Here is a 19,173-nt window from a genome sequence, read left to right as displayed (position 1 = left end):
AGACCAAATAAGAGATAAGGTTCAAAGGTTCAGGTGTGGACAGAGAGGGAGTGGTTATAGGTGCTGGGTGTGAACACCCAGACAGGTTGATCTTCTCCCCCGATGGCACGTGGTTCACTTACAAGCAGTGCCTTGTGTTGCAATTTATCTGTTAACATACCTGAAACACCCACCAGACAGTGTGTTCTTTGAAGGCAGCCACGCTACCTCATTCACTGTTGTATCTGAGCACCTGGTACCATGGCCACCACTTAGTCATGGTTTTACTATAATTCTCGCTGCTTTATAAAAGCTTAGGTATAATAAATGATTGTGCAGGGCCTGAATCTCACTGTTGTAAACACTAATGCAAGTAGACTCAGGGATGGAGAATCCAATAGTAGTATTGTGTTGGGTGAGATCATGGAAGTCATGATACCTGAGAAGGTTGCTTTTCTTAGCTTTATTTTTAGGGCAATAATCATAAACTTTGTGACCCAGGCCTATTTCTACCTCAGTTCCAGGGAAGTTTTCACTTCTAGAAGAACTGATTAACAGCATAAGCTAAATAAAGTGCCTAAGAAAGAATTCTTGCCATGATTTTTCAAGGTCTTCTCTGATGGGTGACTTTGACACTTATAATCTCTACTGGCACTCTATCGGTCTTGTCTGGTTAGACTCAGAATACAGTCAGCTCTATTTTTAACAGAGCAACTGTTAAAGGAGCAAAACAAATTATCAGCCTATTAGCTTTTCCATATTCTACTTTGATAAAATGCAAATATGAATTTCTCAAATAAACATTTCATAGTATAACTCAGGAAGTGACCACAAATTCTGTATCCATCTTCCCATAGAGAGGTGAGAACATGTGCCCACCCCCTGATCTTATTGGGCTTGTGAGTCTGTCCACCAACAGGGTAGAGAGCACATAATACCATATGATTTCTTCTGTTTTTTAACTGAAAGATTTTAGAGATATCACCTTTGGCATTTAAACTAAGCAAAATATTCACTAAAGAAGTTGCTTAACAATTCAGGTAGTTTAAAATTTTTTTGTCTGTGCTATGTTTTTCATTAAAAATATTTTAATAATTTTGGAAGGCATGGGGGAAGGATGGAGGAGCTGAATTACTATTTCAGGGTCTCTGATTAATGCGTTTTTGTTCAGTTCAGTGGTAAGGTAAGATTTATAAGAATATATATATATATATGTATAATTGAATCACTTTGCTATATAACACCTGAAACTAAGACAACACTGTAAATCAACTATAATTCAAAACAAAATTTTAAGTAAAAAATAAAAGATTTATAAGAGAAATTACATTTTAGAAAATCAAGGTGATAAAAGTAATATTCAGCCTGGGATCATACTATTCAAGAAAATGAAAGATTAAAAAACGTTTATAAAAGTCAAGATAATAAAATTATATTCATAACATCCTACTCATAGTAGGAAATACTTAGTATAAACATTATAAAAATAATCCTTACCATTTATTCAACACCTATCATTTGCCAGGCAATCATGCTTTAATGTCATGATTTCTAATTCTAAAAACTATCCTTAGGAAGACAATTAAGTTGTTTTTTTGAAACAGAAAAAGAAAATAAAGCTTATTAAAGTTTAATGACTCATCTAAGGCCAAACAGCTAGTAGATGTTAGAACTAGTGTTTGAATGCAAGTTTTCCTTCCATACCACACAGCACCTACCATAAAGAAAATCAGCTGAATGAACTTCTCTTATTATTTTATCCAAATTTCATTTGTAAAGTCCCTGATACAGTCTATTATTCTGATATGGCAATATCTATCTTTCATAGTATTAATAATTAATTAAGAAAATCCATCATGTTCTTACCCTGTGTTTGGAAAACAGTGTTATCACAAATAATAAGCTATTCTTGTCCTCAGTTCCAACAATTTAGAACCTGTTACTCAAAACAAGAAGCCCTTGGATTCAAATATAAAACACAGTATTCTATTTAGACATTCTTCAAGATGGTTGGATGGCATCACTAATTCAGTGGATATGAGTTTGAGCAAGCTCCAGGAGACGGTGAAGGACAGGGAAGCCTGGTGTGCTGCGGTCCATTGGGTCGCAAAGAGTCGGGCACAACTGAGCGACTGAACAACCACAAATTCAATTTTGCCACAATTACAAAGATCCAAAACTCCATTTCTGCATAATAAAAATCTAGTCTGCATTTGTCCTTAACAGAGAGAATATTAAACTAAGAAGCCCCTGAAGACGTCAGAGTGTCGATAAAATTCAACATGATGGTGGAGCTCACACAGACAAAGGAAACAAAGCCAGGCCCTTCCACACAGCCATACATCCTCAGGATGATTTCATTTAAACTCAGTGTCTCTTCATGCCACACATATTCCCCAACGTCTACTAGATGAAATACCACAATTGCCATGGGTCTACTTTCCTGCAGTCTTGTGTAGACTTCACTGCCACCTCAAAACCCAAAGGGATGTCTGCCATGGAGTATACCAGGACTTCCTGGTACTGAGAAATATTTTCAGTGATTCCTCCAAGTCCAGATTTCACAAGGTTCCCATACAATAAGGAATGTTCTGCTCCAGGCCTTATCCACACTTTATATTTGGCATAGGGTGCTAGGGAATCCAGAATTATTCTGTTAAAACTTGTAGGTCTTGCATGTCCCCAAAACACCAGCTGTGCCATTGGAGATACTGGCAGCCAACTTCAAGATCATCTCATTCACATACTATACTCGGTCCTTGTGTAGCCTGAAATGAGGTGCCATAAAGCCTGTCGACCATAGCTGAAGTCTACCGGATGTATTCTACTATTTTCTCAAATACTACATGGATCTACTCTTCAATCAGTACTCTCCTTAGTGTCCAGAAGGAAAAGAGAGTCCAAGTCTAGGTCTGTGGAGAGAATAGAGCACCTGAATTCAAGACCCATGGAGTTTCATATGTGCTAGTTGGTTTGTGAATGAATGAGCATGTAGAAATGTGTAAAAGGATATGCACCAGATTGTTAACATTTGTTGCTTGTGAGGATCCAGGAGATGAGGAGGACCTAGGTGGCAGGGAGAGGAGGTGACAAAAAATATTAAATGTTCTTTTTTTCTCTTTATACTGTTTCACTTTCACTAAACACATATTGCTTTTGCAATTTTTGAAGAGAAATTAAAGGGGAAATGTTGGGGTTTTTTTTTTAAGCCTTAGAACATGCCAACTTTCTTTTTCCTTTATCCCTGCAGCCTCCCACAGTGATGTCTGTTGATCTACTTCTAGAATTCTATACGCTGCAGCACATGAGTTAAATTAGAAGTGCTAATAAGGAAAGTGTGAGGTCATTGGCAGAGGAAAGGAGCCATTTTAAGTGACTAAGTATGATTCATTATACACAGGTTCAGTCACAGAGAACCTCTAGAAAGCAAAGTTTTTGTGCATAGCTAGTAAGTGGAAATTTAGAAGGCTTCTGGGTATTTATTTTAATTATCCACCTTTCTTGGAGGTTATGTGGAAAAATCTGATATGTACAGTTTGTTAAGTGTTAGGCAAACACCTAGTTAACAGCAGTCTTATTAAGACTGTTAGTTGAAAGAGACTAAGCTCAACAATATAACCAAAGTATAATTCCCCTTGCTGGAAAAAAAAAAAAAGAAAAACCTGAAAAGAGAAATATTCTGTGATAATTCTGGCCTCAATACACAATATTCCTTCCATGTAATAATCAGAAAGAGTTCATTTAAGGTCAGTTGTCTCTAAACACAAATTTGTATTTCTGGCAGATGTCCTCCAAAGGTTTAATTGGTTAATATCCAACAACTCTAAACAGCATGTCAGTCATTTTTATTAGTATGCAGTGCATTTCACAAGTCATTTTCCCCAAAAGGGTCACTAGAAAGCTGTTAAATTCAGACATTTTACAAATGGATTTATGAAATTTTCCTATGGGTAACTCTACTTTGAAAATTTTCCAGGTTAAAATTGTCAAAGTCATGGTCTAAAGTGTAGAACTTTGGAACTTTGCTTATTGATTTGCCCTTATCCTGGAGCAGACTCAGAATTGTTTTCTGAGAAAAATCTTTTATACTTTCCACAGTGCTCTCAGACCTCCTCTCTGCAGAGGTAGGCCAGTGCCAACTCAATACAAAGTCTAAGTTAGGCACCTGAATTTTCATAAGAGGACATTCTCTTATGTCTCTTTACTCAGATGATTTTTAAAATATATACATTTTGAAGTATATGAGTTTTTAAAATATATGTATTTCAACTAGTAACACTAAATTACTCCAAAACATTTGTCAAATAATCAGATAATCACCACTGGCCAACTTTTATCAAAAATCAAAGTGCACGATAAGTGAAGTAAATCAAAAAGAGAAAGACAAATACATGATATCACTTATTTGTGAAATCTAAAATATGACACCAATGAACTGATCTATGAAGCAGAAATAGACTCACAGATGTAGAGAATAGACTTGTGGCATCCAAGAGATCAAGGAAGGAGTGGGGATAGGGGCTGGGAGTTTGGAGTTAGTAGTTGCAAACTATTACATGTAGAATGGATGGGTCAGCAGGGTCCTACTTTATAGCACAGAGAACTATATTCAGTGTCCTGGGATAAACCATAATGGAAAAGAATATTAAAAAGAATGTGTGTGTGTGTGTGTACATATGTCACTTTGCTGTATAGCAGAAATTAACACAACATTTTAGATCAACTATGCTTTGATTTTAAAAAAAGTCAAAGTACAAGAAATAATATCCATGAAGGACACATTAAAGGGCATGAAGTTCACCCAGCCCAATAAATAATTACAATATTTATCCCCAGACCAATCTAGACATTAAGAGAGGTTATTTCATTGTTTTGATTTTTTTGTACTGCCCACTTACAGAGAATTGCATTTGCTACATTGTACTTTGGCTTTATGCTCTCAATTTACATTGAAGGGCACTATAGAAACAAAACTAGTTATTTTGATTTTAAGACTATTGTTGATAATATTTTCCTTTCCATCATTCCTTGTCTCATTCCTAAGAATTCCATGTTCTATTTTTAAGCATTCAAAATATTAAATTGCAGAGAAAATTTTCTCAAATTTCATAGCCATAAAAACATTAGTTTATTAAGTTTTACCCACATTTATTATTTTTTATTACTATTATCATTAGGACAGTATGTGATAATATCATCCTTTTAGTTTTGGCTAATCAGAAGTTCAGAACTAAGTATAAATATGTAGTTGTCTTTTAAGAGTTTTGTGGGAACTTGTGGCATATGTTTCTGTGTATTATTAACTTTTTTCTTTAGTTATATCTCATCATTTTGTTTGTAAATATGTCTTTAATCTTCATGTTATTATACTTGTGCAAACCAGTAAGCTATCTCAAATATTTTTGAAAGAAAGTAGGTTATAATTCTTTCTTTGTAGCTTATCTGGTAAAGAATCCACTTGCAATGCAGGGAACCCCAGTTTGATTCCTGGGTTGGGACATTCCCCTGGAGAAGGGATAGGCTAGTCACTCCAGTATTCTTGGGCTTCCCTGGTGATAAAGAATCGGCCTGCAATACGGGAAACCTGGGTTCAATCCCTGGGTTGGGAAGATCCCGTGAAGGAGAGCATGGCAACCCACTCCAGTGTTCTTGCCTGGAGAATCCCCATGGACAGAGGAACCCAGTAGGCTACAGTCCATGGGGTCACAAAGAGTTGGACAGGACTCAGCGACTAAGCTCAGCACAGATTATAATTTAATAAGTAACCATAATCCTGTGACTCAAAAACTTTCTAAAGAGTCTATGGGTGGTAGGATTTGGTAAGAGGCAGAATAGAGAATGCTGGTAAAGACACTGCTGGGTTGTTTATAACAGAAATTCCTGAAGGTATCACATGTTTTTAAATAAATGAAAAATTGCTGACATCCATGATCTGGTTTATATAAAAATTATAATGTAGGATCTTAATCTTAGAAACCAATTTATAGTTTTAGAAAAATGTTTCTGTTGAAACATTTATTTTGAATAATAGTTATAAAATATTCTGAAAACCCTAGTATTGGCTTGCTCAGAATTGTTAAGTTTCATTACCAGAAATGTGACAAAGAAACATTAATCCTAAATGTGTTTCTAAACTATAGAAAGTAGAAGCGGATAGTTGAGTTGCAAATTTCATTCACACTGTATGTATCTGTTATTTTGCTTCAGTTTAAAATGGTCTTGTTGCCCAGGGCCACTGAATATGATACAAACAAATGGAAAGGTATTCTGTGCTCATAGATTGGAAATATGAATATTGTTAAAAATGACCATACTATCCAAGGCAATCTACAGATTCAGTCCAATTCCTATCAAAACACCAGCGGCATTTTTTATAGAACTAGGACCTGCAGCCCTAAAAATTGTACTATAACACAGAAGGTCTCAAATAGTGAAAACAATCTTAAGAAAGAAGAACAAAGCTGAAGATATCACACTCCCTAGTTCTAAACTATACTGCAAAATTACAGTTACCAAAACAATATGGTACTGCCATAAAAACAGACACATAAATCAATGGAATGGAATAGAGAGTCCAGAAACGAATCCACATTTACATGGTCAATTGCTGCTGCTGCTGCTGCTAAGTTGCTTCAGTCGTGTCTGACTCTGTGCGACCCCATAGATGGCAGCCCACCAGGCTCCCCCATCCCTGGGATTCTCCAGGCAAGAACACTGGAGTGAGTTGCCATTTCCTTCTCCAATGCATGAAAGTGAAAAGTGAAAGGGAAGTCACTCAGTCGTGTCCAACTCTTAGCAACCCCATGGACTGCAGCCTACCAGGCTCCTCCGTCCTTGGGATTTTCGAGGCAAGAGTACTGGAGTGGGGTGCCATCACCTTCTCCGACAATTAGTCTACAACAAAAGAAGTAAGGATATACAATGGGGAAAAGACAGCCTCTTCAGTAAATCCAGTTGGGAAAACTGGACAGCTACATGCAAAAGAATAAAATTGGATTACTTTCTCTAACCATATATAAAAATTAATTCAAAATGTTTTAAAGACCTAAAGGTAAGAGCTAGAGTCATAAAACTCCTAGAAGAAAACATAAGCAAAATACTCTTTGACATAAATTGTACCAATATATTTTTTTTAATCTGTCTCCTCAGATAAGAGGAACAAAAGCAAAAATAATCGAATGTTACCTCATCAAACTTGAAAACATTTGCACAGACAGAGGACACAATCAACGAAATGAAAGGGCAACCAACTGAATGAAAGAAGATATTTGCAAATCTTATTTTTGATAAGGGGCTAATATCCAAAATTACAAAGAACTCATACAATAACAACAAAATGGGCAGAGAGCCTAAACAGGCATTTTTCCAAAGAAGACATGCAGGTGACCAACTGACACATGAAAAGATGCTAATCACTAATCATCAGAGAAATGCAAATTAGAACTACAGTGAAATGTCACCTCACACCTGTCAGAATGGCTCTTATCGAAAGAGACAAGAAATAATGAGTGTTGGTGAGGATGTGGAGAAAAAAAATTCCTTATGCATTGTTGGTGGGAATGTAAATTGGTTCAGTCGCTATGGAAAACATTATGGAAGTTCCTCAAAAAATTAAAAATAGAATTAGCATGTTATCCAAAATACCATCCCTGGGTATTTTTCCAAAGAAAACAAAAACAGTAGCTTGGAAAGATAAATGCAGCCCTATGTTCATTGCAGCATTATTTACAACAACCAAGGTTATGGAAGCAACCACAGTATCTCTCCATAGATGAATGGATAAAGAAGATGTGAGATATATATGTGATAAGGACAAAAGAATTTGCAGCTACATGGATGGACAAAGAGGGTATTATGCTTAGAGAACTGTCAGACAAAGGAAGATAAATACTATTTGATTTCACTTATATGTGGAATCTAAAAAATAAAACATGAACAAACATAGTAAATAAAACAGACTAATAGTACAGAGAACAAATAGGTGTTGTTGGGGAGGGAAGAGAATGAGTAAAATAGATAAGGGGTTTATGAGATACAAACTACCAGTTACAAAATAAATGAATCACAAGGGTGAAATGTATAACAAGGGGAATATAGTCAATAATACTGTAATAATTGTGTATGGTATAATATTGTAATATACTGTAATATTGTATATTGTGTATGGTGCTGGAAGGTAACTAGACTTATGGTGATTATTTGTAATGTATAAAAATATTGAATCACTACATTCTAGTGAAACTAATATAAATGAAACTAATATAATAGTGTAAGTCAATTATACTAATAAATCCAGAAACTAGGAGGAAAAACTGTTTTTTCTGCCTTGGAGACCCTATCATAAAAATAAAACCTGCACCAAAATCCACCAAACTTGTCATATCTGTACCTGATTTGAATTATGTAAAAGTGATGTTCAAGCAATCTTTACTGAAATCTTAGAAGAAAACAAAGGAAAGGAAAATAAAAGACAACATATACTTCTTGTGATATAATAAGAAAAATACATTACCAACTTTTAACAATACTAAATTAATACTGAGATGGCAAACATTATCATATGTTTTTTTGAACTATGTTGATTTTAAAACACCATTTAGCTTTTTGTTAATAAAAAATTGCCACAGAAGGAAACAATGTATGAACTGGAACTTCAGAAAAACGCAATCATGTAGAATTAAAAGTACTTATGACTAGTTTGCTGAAAATTTTAAGGATGAAATCAGCCTCAGAAAATAAATAACACTTAAAATAACTAGTAAAGCTCTAAGAAATTTATCTTGTGTCACATCTCCTTAAACTAGATATAATGAAATTTCAATGCTTTGAGTATCAGTTTGTGCTAATACTCAGTGAAAGAAATATTTTAAATTTTCCATTAACAAGATACTCCATATTTCACATGCATGCTCAGTCGTGTCCAATTCTTGGTGACCCCATGGACTAAAAGCACGCCAGGCTCCTCCATCCATGGAATTTTCCAGGCAAGAATACTAGAGTGGGATGCCATTTCCTACTCCAGGGGATCTTTCTGACCCAGGGATCGAACCCACGTCTCTGGCATCTCCTGCATTGGCAGGTGGATTCTTACCACTAGCGCCACCTAAGAAGCCCATATTACAGTATTCTATAATTTTTCACTTCCAAAGTTTAGTAAGAATTTAAAATTAGAGGGGAAAACAATTATGTGCCTGGAGAAAGATATCAAACTGTCCAAGATCATTGAGCATAGGCAGATATTTACACTGGATTAACCTCTGAAGTGGTGAGACAATAGCACATCCCAGCTACATTCTATTGAAGTCTTTCATATCACTTAAACATAGATTATTTTATTTGATTCTTATAATAGCCCTGTTAGATAATTAAGGTAAAGATTATTATTCTCATTTTTAAGATGGGGAAAACTGATATACATGGTAATTAAATCTCTGGGGTCCAAAATTAAAGGAATGATTTAAGCAGTCAAGCGTGTTAGTCACTCAGTCAAGTCTGACTGTCTGTGACCTCATGGACTGCAGCCCACCAGGCTCCTCTGTCCATGGAATTCTCCAGGCAAGAAATATTGGAGTGAGTTGCCATTTCCTTCTCCAGTGTTATGTATCAGTTCAGTTCAGTCACTCAGTTGTGTCAGACTCTTTGCGACCCCACGGACTGCAGCACGCCAGGCTTCCCTGTCCATCACCAACTCCTGGAGCTTGCTCAAACTCATGTCCATCGCATTGGTGATGCCATCCAGCCATCTCATCCTGTGTCATCCCCTTCTCCTCCTGCCTTCAATGCTTCCCAGCATCAGGGTCTTTTCCAATGAGTCTGTTCTTCACATCAGGTGGCCAAAGTATTGCAGTTTCAGCTTCAACATCAGTACTTCCAATGAATATTCAGGGTTGATTTCCTTTATGATGCACTGGTTGGCCCTCCTTGTAGTCCAAGGGACTCTCAGGAGTCTTCTCCAATACCACAGTTCAAAAGCATCAATTCTTCGGCACTCAACTTTGGCACTTCCAGCTTCTTCAACTCTCACATGCATACATGACTACTGGAAGAACCATAGCTTTTAAAGCAGAATACATATAACAGTATTTATTGAGCAGCTTTCATAGCTACAGTTTTTCTACTTTTCTGTTGGTGCTAAAAGGCAGTCTAAAATCTTAACCAAAAGGTGAAAGTAATTTGCTGCTTGAAAAATGTATCTCTCTATCTAACAATAGATAATAGAAAAACCTTTTCTTCTTCTATGAAATAATATTGAACTACTTGATCGGAGATCATGACCATGCAGGATAATGAACAGATTCAGGACAAATTTCATCTGACCTGCAGAGTCTTGGCTCACAGAAGTTTTACCTTAAAAAAGCCAGATATTTCCACCACCTCTTGAAATCAGAAAAATTGGCCACCCTTGATTGTACATGGTAACAATCAAATGTGGCTTCTCCCGTGGCTCAGAGGTGGCTCTCCTGCCTGCCAATGCAGGAGACACAGGAGATACAGATTCAATCCTTGGGTTGGGAAGATCCCCTGGAGAAGGAAATAGAACCCACTTCAATATTCTTGCCTGAGAAAGCTCATGGACAGAGGAGACTGGTGGGCAACATGTAGTCCATAGGGGTCACAAGAGTTAAGCACAACTTAATAATAAAGAACAACTACGACAACTAAATGGAGTTAAGCCCAGGTTTCCCCTTTTGCGAAAGCATGTACTTCTCAATTTTCCATAACCATACCACTCCATATTACTTACCAAAGATGTTTCACTAACCTGCATTATTTATTGCGTGAATCCTGTACGTGTTTTACTTGATGACCCCTATTTAATATCACCCATTTTAGCTCATCCATCCAGTCACTCATTCATTTTATTCAACAAGCATTTACTAAACATAGCTTAAAAGGAAAAGATGACTAAAACAAAGCCCAGGAGCACCATGATCTCATCATTTGATGAGCACTGTTTGCTATCTAGTCACTAAGCTGTGTCCGTCTCTTTGCAACCCCACCGACTGTAGCCGACCAGACTCCTCTGTCCGTGGGATTTCCCAGGCAAGGATACTGGAGTGGACTGCCATTTCCTTCTCCAGGGGATCTTCCCAACTCAGAGAGCAAACCTGCGTCTCCTGCTTGGCAGGTGGGTTCTTTACCACTGAGCCACCTGGCGAGGATGCATATACATAAACACATTATTACTACACATGCCATGGGACTCAGTCTTTGGACCTATTCTCCTCTATCCTTGTTCGTTCACTTGGTACTCTCACTCAGTCTTACAGCTTTAAAAACCATCTCGATGCTGATGTGCATCTCAGTATGGCCCTGAATTCCAGTCTCATCTAGCTGAATGTCTAATCAATAACTTCACTCAGAAATCTAATAGTCATTCATACTCCATATGTCCAAAACTGAACCATAATTTTAGCCTATAAAGCCTCTGTTGTTCCTGTCTCAAAGAACAAAAATCCCATTATTCTAGTTCCTGAGGCCAAAACCTTGAATTCATTTCATTTCTTCCCCTTCTCATCCATTCCATCAGCTAATAGTGTTCGCCCAGAGAAGGAAGCCTTCAAGTCTTCATGAAGCGACACCCGAGGATGAATAGGACTTAGCTGGATGAAAGAGGAAGTGAAGTGACTTCCAGACAGAGGGGACCACATGAGCACAGGCATAGAAGTGAGAGATAACAGGACATCTAGTAGGAACACCAAGTAATTCAGTGAAACCGAAAGGATATGGGAAGAGAGAGGCTGGAGATGGTTGTAGAGAGATAGGTAGGTTTTGGACATGGAAGGCCTTGTTTCCCATTTATCCTATCACCACACAATGCTATGTCATCAAAGCATTTTAGGCAGGTAGGACACTGATACATAAAGCCAGAGGATCAGGACCTGAACTGAAGCAGCAGTAATTTGCATTTAAACTTGGTAGGATGGGAGATTGGTCCAATGTAGGAGAGCAAAGAAAACAGTGAAGACAATTCTCATAATATGGCCCATGAATGGAGAACATTGGAGAAGTGGATTAGGGAAAGAAGATAATAAGTCAACATGCAGAAATGTTGAATTTGACGGCCCATGGAGCATCCATGGAAATGACTTAAAGAGCCGCATTCGAAGCTTAGGAGATATAGGCTGGAGATGTGAGTTTGAAAATCATCAGTGAATAAATGGTAGTTAAAACTATGCCAACTTCGGTAATTATGTCTCCTCAGCCAAGTGCCTTAATCTCTCAATGCCTTAGTTTTCTAGTCTTTAAAGTGGCTATCACACTTACTTTATACAGTCATTTTGAAAGTTACTTAAGAAAATTATTATACTTGCATTTAATTAGGACTTGATGTATGTTACTAGCTTAAACTAAATCAATTACTAAGATTACCTTGGAAGACCACGGAAAGACATGAATGCCTTTAAGAAGGCTTCCTCACTAAACAGTTACACATAACCAAATACCCAAAAAATTCTGCGCACCATTTCCGAAGGTTTGTAGACCCCTGAAGAACCCCAGGCTTAAAAGTTCTTGATGCAGAGTTAGAAGAGAAAAAAGTTGAGAATCAAACAAAGGAAAAATCAACATTTAAGAAATGAGCAGATTAAGAGAAGAACAGAAGGGATTACAAGAAAGCTACAAAGAGAACATGGGATGGTTTCAAGAAGGAGGCTGCAATAAATTCTCTCAAATTTGTCAAATAGGTCCAATAAGAGTTAAAATGATCATTGGGGTATTTTGTCTCTTTGTTTTTGAAAGATTGGAAGGACTTTAGGTTTGTGGGCCCAGGATGAAGGCCAATAGGAAGATTAAGGTGGAAGATGGGGTGTGTGGGAATGATTGAAGAAGCGATGTTCATTCAGTGGAGATTGGGAAGGAAGAAGAGTCCAAGGACTCCAGGAGAGGGTTTGGCTTTGAGCAGGAAGAGGAGTGTTGAGGTCCTTTAATGGACCGGAACCTGGTGGTCCAGAGTCAACAGTAAGAAAACGAAAGAGAGAGAGAAAGAAAGCAAGAAAGAAAGACATGGGGACCCAAGCTCTGATGGAGCAAAGGTATTTTATTAGCAGAAATGCAGGCTTGTATATCTTGAGTAAGATGATTACTCAGCTATTACACAGGATGAAATTTTATCAACAGCCACAATATGGATAGACTAATACATACAAGGTTGCTGATGCTGAAAAGAGTCACTGCATGTCTCATCCTATGACCTCAGTTCTGAGAACTGCGTGCAGCTCTACTCATTCTCAGAATAGGAACTGATAAGGAACAGAGAATCCTTGAGAAATAGAAAACAGCATGCAGGAATCCTCCTGCTAAGTGTTCCCTGACAATTCCCCCTTATTTATTATATTTGTAAAAAGGGTCTTGACTAACTGAGTTTGTTTAGTTTTAACAATTTTTGCATAAAGGCAATGGTAAACAGCAAATATAATTGTAACAAAAGGAAGGGGAACACAAGCTTGTATGAAATATGATTGACTGTAATGAAAGAAATAGTTACTATGACTACGATTGGTCTCTATGAAATGTCCAGTCCAAGCTCTAGCTTCTTTGGTGTTCGCAGCAAGTTTCTAGATGTCTCATTGTTTAGGCCCAATCTGTTTATCGAGGATGATTCAAGGACAAGGGGGTGTCATTCCACCATCAAGCCAGCCAAGAAGTCTTTTGTCATAGTAATATTCCATCATAGTATTAGTAACTTTTCACACTACTTGAGTAGCATAGTCATACATAGTACTGTTAATATCATCTGAGAAGTTAGATAACCACATACCATGGGGTCCCCAATTGACAACTGTATGATTAGCCATAAACATTAATTTTCCTGGTTTTGGAAATCCTGATTTTGGATTTTGGTCCCTTTTGATACCCTGTTCATGTCTAACTGTCTACCTATTTCCCTTCTCAGGCATTTGGGAACCCAGTCTCAGGGGAAAAGGGGCAATGACTGCTCTGGCTTCTTCAGGCTGTACAGGGGTGTCGTGGGGTTTTGGGTTTCTTTTACCTGCTCTCTGTCAGGGTGCATTAGCAGAGGGAGATAAGAGTCTATGGAATAAGGTGACTCATTTCATCATTGTCTAGGTGTTGGTCAGGGAATATTCTTGTCATACTACCATTTGGAGATTTGTTGTATTCTGGAAGAAACAAACTTAACAAGAAAGTTAGAGGTACATGGCCCAAAGATTAATAGAAGTAGAAAAGCTGCTCAGGGGCTACCAGGAGAGCCAGGACCAGACATTGGTTCATGACGTTAGTGTTTCTCTAGGTGTGAGAAGATGCAAGAATTTGGGCTCATAAAATCTTTACCTGAAAACATCTGACTATCTGAAGGCTGGTTCTTCTGGGCTTTTCCCAGAGCACAGAGTGCCTTATTTCTGATCTCCACCCTGAACTCCTTTCAGGGGGTATTGAAGGTCGGCAGCTTGCAGTGGTCATGATGTAATCTTTGTAGAGGCAGCTGGCAAGTACCAACTTCCAGTCAGCAAGATCCCTTTATAGCCACATATTTGACCACGTTTGGGGGGCATTTCATGGCCATTGTGTCCCACGGTGCTGGGAAGGCTCATTCCCAGGTCTAGGGAAGATTCCACTGATAGGCCACTCCGTGGGCTGTTATTGGACCAGGACTTGCAAGTAGCGAAAGTCTCTGGACCACTGTCTTACTAGCCTCTTGGTCCAGGAAAATATTCACTCTTGTTGCTTCTTCGCATATCTACAGTTACATTATTACAATCATTGATCTCATATGGACCTGCATATCAGCATTATATCACAGGTTCAGTCACGTATTTGTTAATGTAAGAAATTCTTCCGAAACAAGTGACATAGAAAACAATATAGCTATCGCTAGCAGTTATTAGTAAAGTCATAAGTCTTAAGAAACTTGTATCATGCCTAAAACTCTTTTCTATTTGCCACAAACCATTTTTACAATTTCTGTATTCATCACTTAATTTGTCCATTCATAGAACAGCCATCTACAAGCCATACTTATTTTTCTCTTAATAAAATGTACCACATATAGAACTTTTTTCTTGGGTTTCACTTTCCACAAACCTTTTTTACACTTTCTGTATTCATCATTTTATTTGTCCATTCATAGAATAGCCATTTATAAGCCATAATTCCTTTTTCTGTTAATAAAATGTAATTCCATATACTATACCTTTTTTACTGAAAATATGCATCTTACTTTCTTTCAGAAACCATGAACTGTTGTTTAGCTCATTTATAAAAGAACCTCAGCAATATTATCCAGAGACAAAGACATACATTGAGACATACATATATATCCAGACAGACAGAGATCACATAGCTTTCTGCTTTAAGATTTTAAAGGTCTGTTTGTCCGCCCCTCCTCCTTTTTTTTTTGGCTTGAAGTTATACTAATCTGTCTAAGGCTGACATCGCAGGCAAAGTGGTTGTCTATTTCAATAATGTGATAAGAGTTAATTACAGGCTTTTGCCTAGGCATGCTTTTGTTATATCAAGGTTGGAGCTGTTGGGTCAGGAAGTCCTGTGGGAGAATAAAGAGAAGGGAGCAACAAATAATTTTAGAAGTAAATCTAGTCTGATGCGAGTAAGAAACTGTTTTTGTAATTTATTTTGCACTAAAGAGAGTTCCGCTTGTGTCTCTTGAGAAAGTGAATGAGGGCTATTTAAATTAGGATCTCCTTTCATTAACTTTTTTAAGGTCTGTTAAGACCTCCATCACTTCATGGGAAACAGTGTCAGACTTTATTTTGGGGGGCTCCAAAATCACTTCAGATGGTGACTTGCAGCCATGAAATTAAAAGATACTTACTCCTTGGAAGGAAAGTTATGACCAACCTAGATAGCAAATTCAAAAGCAGAGACATTACTTTGCCAACAAAGGTCCGTCTAGTCAAGGCTATGGTTTTTCCTGTGGTCACGTATGGATGTGAGAGTTGGACTGTGAAGAAAGCTGAGTGCTGAAGAATTGCTGCTTTTGAACTGTGGTGTTGGAGAAGACTCTTGAGAGTCCCTTGGACTGCAAGGAGATCCAACCAATCCATTCTGAAGGAGATCAGCCCTGGGATTTCTTTGGAGGGAATGATGCTCCAATAATTTGGCCACCTCATGTGAAGAGTTGACTCATTGGGAAAGACTCTGATGCTGGGAGGGATTGGGGGCAGGAGGAGAAGGGGACGACCCAGGATGAGATGGCTGGATGGCATCACTGACTCGATGGACATGAGTCTGAGTGAACTCCGGGAGTTGGTGTTGGACAGGGAGGCCTGGCATGCTGCGATTCATGGGGTCGCAAAGAGTCGGACACGACTGAGTGACTGAACTGAACTGAACTGAAGAGATGCCATTTGTCAGATTTCTTTTTTATAACAAAAATAGAATTCCAAGGAGAGCGAGCAAGTCTAGCAAAGGAGAGACTTTTGGATTTGTGCCCACTGGCAGAGGAGGAGCATTTGGAACAGCCGGGGTAGGATTAGGAGGAAAGTTCTGAAATATTTTATGTTGTTCTAATTGAGCCTTTTGTAAATTTCATCATTCATATTCATATTCATTCGTTCTCGGAATAGGAACTGATAAGGAACAGAGAATCCTTGAGAAATAGAAAACAGCACGCAGGAATCCTCCTGTTAAATGTTCCCTAACAGAGGAGTACATTGTTCTTGGAGTATGAGGAAAGGAAGGAGGGAAATGCTTATATATTAGCAAGTATGAGTACAGCTATCAGCTGACAGATGATCTCTGACAGTTACAGATGATCACAGCTTTCTCAGCTAAATAAGGCTTGGAGAACACTGTGAGGCAAATGTTGAGAAGAATGACGGTAGAATAGTACTTAGGAATAGAGACCAAAAGGGATGGCAAAGAAATCTAATCAAACAAGTAAAAAACTCTTGCTCCGTGATAAACTGTAAGAACTTTAAAATCTTAATCATTATTATCAGAACATACCAAAAAATAGGTTGGCAATTAGTCCTCCTGTTTCACTAGCAATAGTATTTTGATAGGATCATTATAATTATCTCTTTACCCAGTAATATATTAGACTTATAAAACTGCAAAAGCTATAGTAGACATTATGGATGTATATCCATATTACGGTTAGATACATAAATACATAGATATTACATGATACTAAGCACCAAAATTTTATTTGATGTTTTCATGTGCTTAGGGTACAATGGCCAGGGGTTATGTTTTTAAACCTTGATTTGTTTCATCCTTCTCTTCCTTGTGTAACCATAAAGAAAGTCAGCTTATTAGACCAATTTCTTCAAGAATCTGCCTTTTATAGGTAATAGAATGAATTCATTTCCCATTGCTACTACTACAAAATTTGATGGCATCAAAAAAAAAAAAAAAGGGACCAGAACTATGCTCATATAATGAATTACAAAAATTTTCATAGTATCATTCTTGATTTTTTTTGGACCCAAACCATGTGTCACTATATAATGAACCATTATATCAGGCAGATGTTTTTGTTAGGAGGTAGGCTTTTCCCACTGGATTAATGCTTCAAGCAGAAGTTACCTTCACGCCTAACACCATTCTTTCTAAATACAAAGAGCCCTTGTTATCAGATAGTTTCACTGGACTTGTTTTTCTTTCTTCTTTTGGATGATGTGGAAAATGTGTTGCATATTGTCTTTTACTAATGTTTTAAACCTCTCTCCCTATGTTGAAATTGGTTTGGATTACATTTATGTGGCTAAAGGGGAGAATAGAGAGGAAAAGAAATCTAGTGTGAACTATTTAAAGCTTTAAATCTTCAAAAACCAGAAATTAAATCTGAAGTTGAGGTTTCTTATCACTTATGAGAGTTTAGTTCCAAAAATATGCCAGATTTTCTTAGAAAATATAATATTGATAATCTGGAAAAGGCAATGTATTTGTCACATTTAACAAACGCTTATTCATAGAGATAGAACTAGTCCATAAATTGAAATTTGTGGCTTTAATGTACTTGTCCATAGTGCCACCAAGCGGTTCTATCAGTTTAAAAATATTTATTTCTAAGCATAGTTATTCTTAGAGTTAGACACCAGGTGGCAGTAGATTTCCTTTTAAAGAGGCTTTGAGAACTAAGTGGCTTCCCTGTTGGCTCAGTTGGTAATGAATCTGCCTGCAATGCAGGAGACCTGGGTTTGATCCCTGGGTTGGGAAGAACCCCTGGAGAAGAATGCTAGCCACTCCAGTATTCTGGCCTGGAGAATACCATGGACTCTATAGTCCATGGGGTCGCAAAGAGTCAGATGTGACTTTCACTTCACTTCTTTTGTGCCATTATGAATAATGCTAAGAACGTCCATGTAAAAATTGTGTGAGCATATGCCTAATTTCTCTTGGGTTTATACCTGGGAGTAGAAATGCTGGGTCATGTAGTAAAGCTGTGTTTAACATTTTGAGGAACTGTCAAACTTTTCCATGGTGGCTGCATCATTTTACAATCTAATTTAAATTTTTTGAAGTTTCTGCTTTCTCTCCTTCCTCCATAATGCTTCTTATGCTTTTTTCCTTCTTTTCCCCAGACTGGCTATCACAATGTCCTATCCCCTGGGTAGCCCAAATAATTTCATTTATGGTAGTTTTCAGCTCCAGAATTTTTAAAAATAATGTTTATCTTTTTTACTGATATTTCTTATTTGTGAGATGTTCTCATATTTCCATTTATTTTTTTAGATGCAGTTTTCTTGGTTCTTTGGACATACGTATAATATCTGCTTTAAACTCTTTAGTTAATTTCTATATTCTTTATTATACTTTTAATAATCACTTCATTCTCAAAAAAAGGCAAAATGTTGAAATAACTGCTTGTTTCCTATGTTAATATGCCCAACCTAAGTCAACAGAATCTCACCAATATTCTCTTTCCTTCTTCTTATGTTTAGAACAGAAGAAACTTTATATATAATTACCAAGTAGGATTTAGAGGCAGAAAAAACATGAGAAATCTGTGCTGCCATTTTGGGTAGAAAAAAGAATTAAATTATTGAATGAAGTTAATTAAACCTAAATTATCCCTTCCCTACCCTTATTCTAATTCAACCCTGGTAGGTAATTCCCCCAACAGCAAGGGGGAGGACCAGGCCCACACACACACACAGCCTGCTGTATGTGGCAGAGCCTCAAATACAGCACACGTTGTGAGAGTCTGGGCACTGCTACTGGGGCTTGGAGGCCTGAGCAGGCTTCCCTGTCGCTAAGTTTAGCACAAGA

The 19,173-nt window shown here is 37.5% G+C and overlaps 1 pseudogene; it reads right to left on the bottom strand.

Moving 5' to 3' along the window:
* Nucleotides 1–2,218: 2,218 nt before the first annotated feature.
* On the bottom strand, nt 2,219–12,446 carry LOC101122110 (60S ribosome subunit biogenesis protein NIP7 homolog; annotated as a pseudogene).
* Between the last annotated feature and the right edge of the window lie 6,727 nt (nt 12,447–19,173).

This window comes from Ovis aries, chromosome 6, assembly GCF_016772045.2.
Source record: "Ovis aries strain OAR_USU_Benz2616 breed Rambouillet chromosome 6, ARS-UI_Ramb_v3.0, whole genome shotgun sequence".
NCBI classification, from domain to species: domain Eukaryota; kingdom Metazoa; phylum Chordata; class Mammalia; order Artiodactyla; family Bovidae; genus Ovis; species Ovis aries.
The sequence above is the reverse complement of the archived record's forward strand: the minus strand, read 5'-3'. Positions and strand labels throughout refer to the sequence as shown.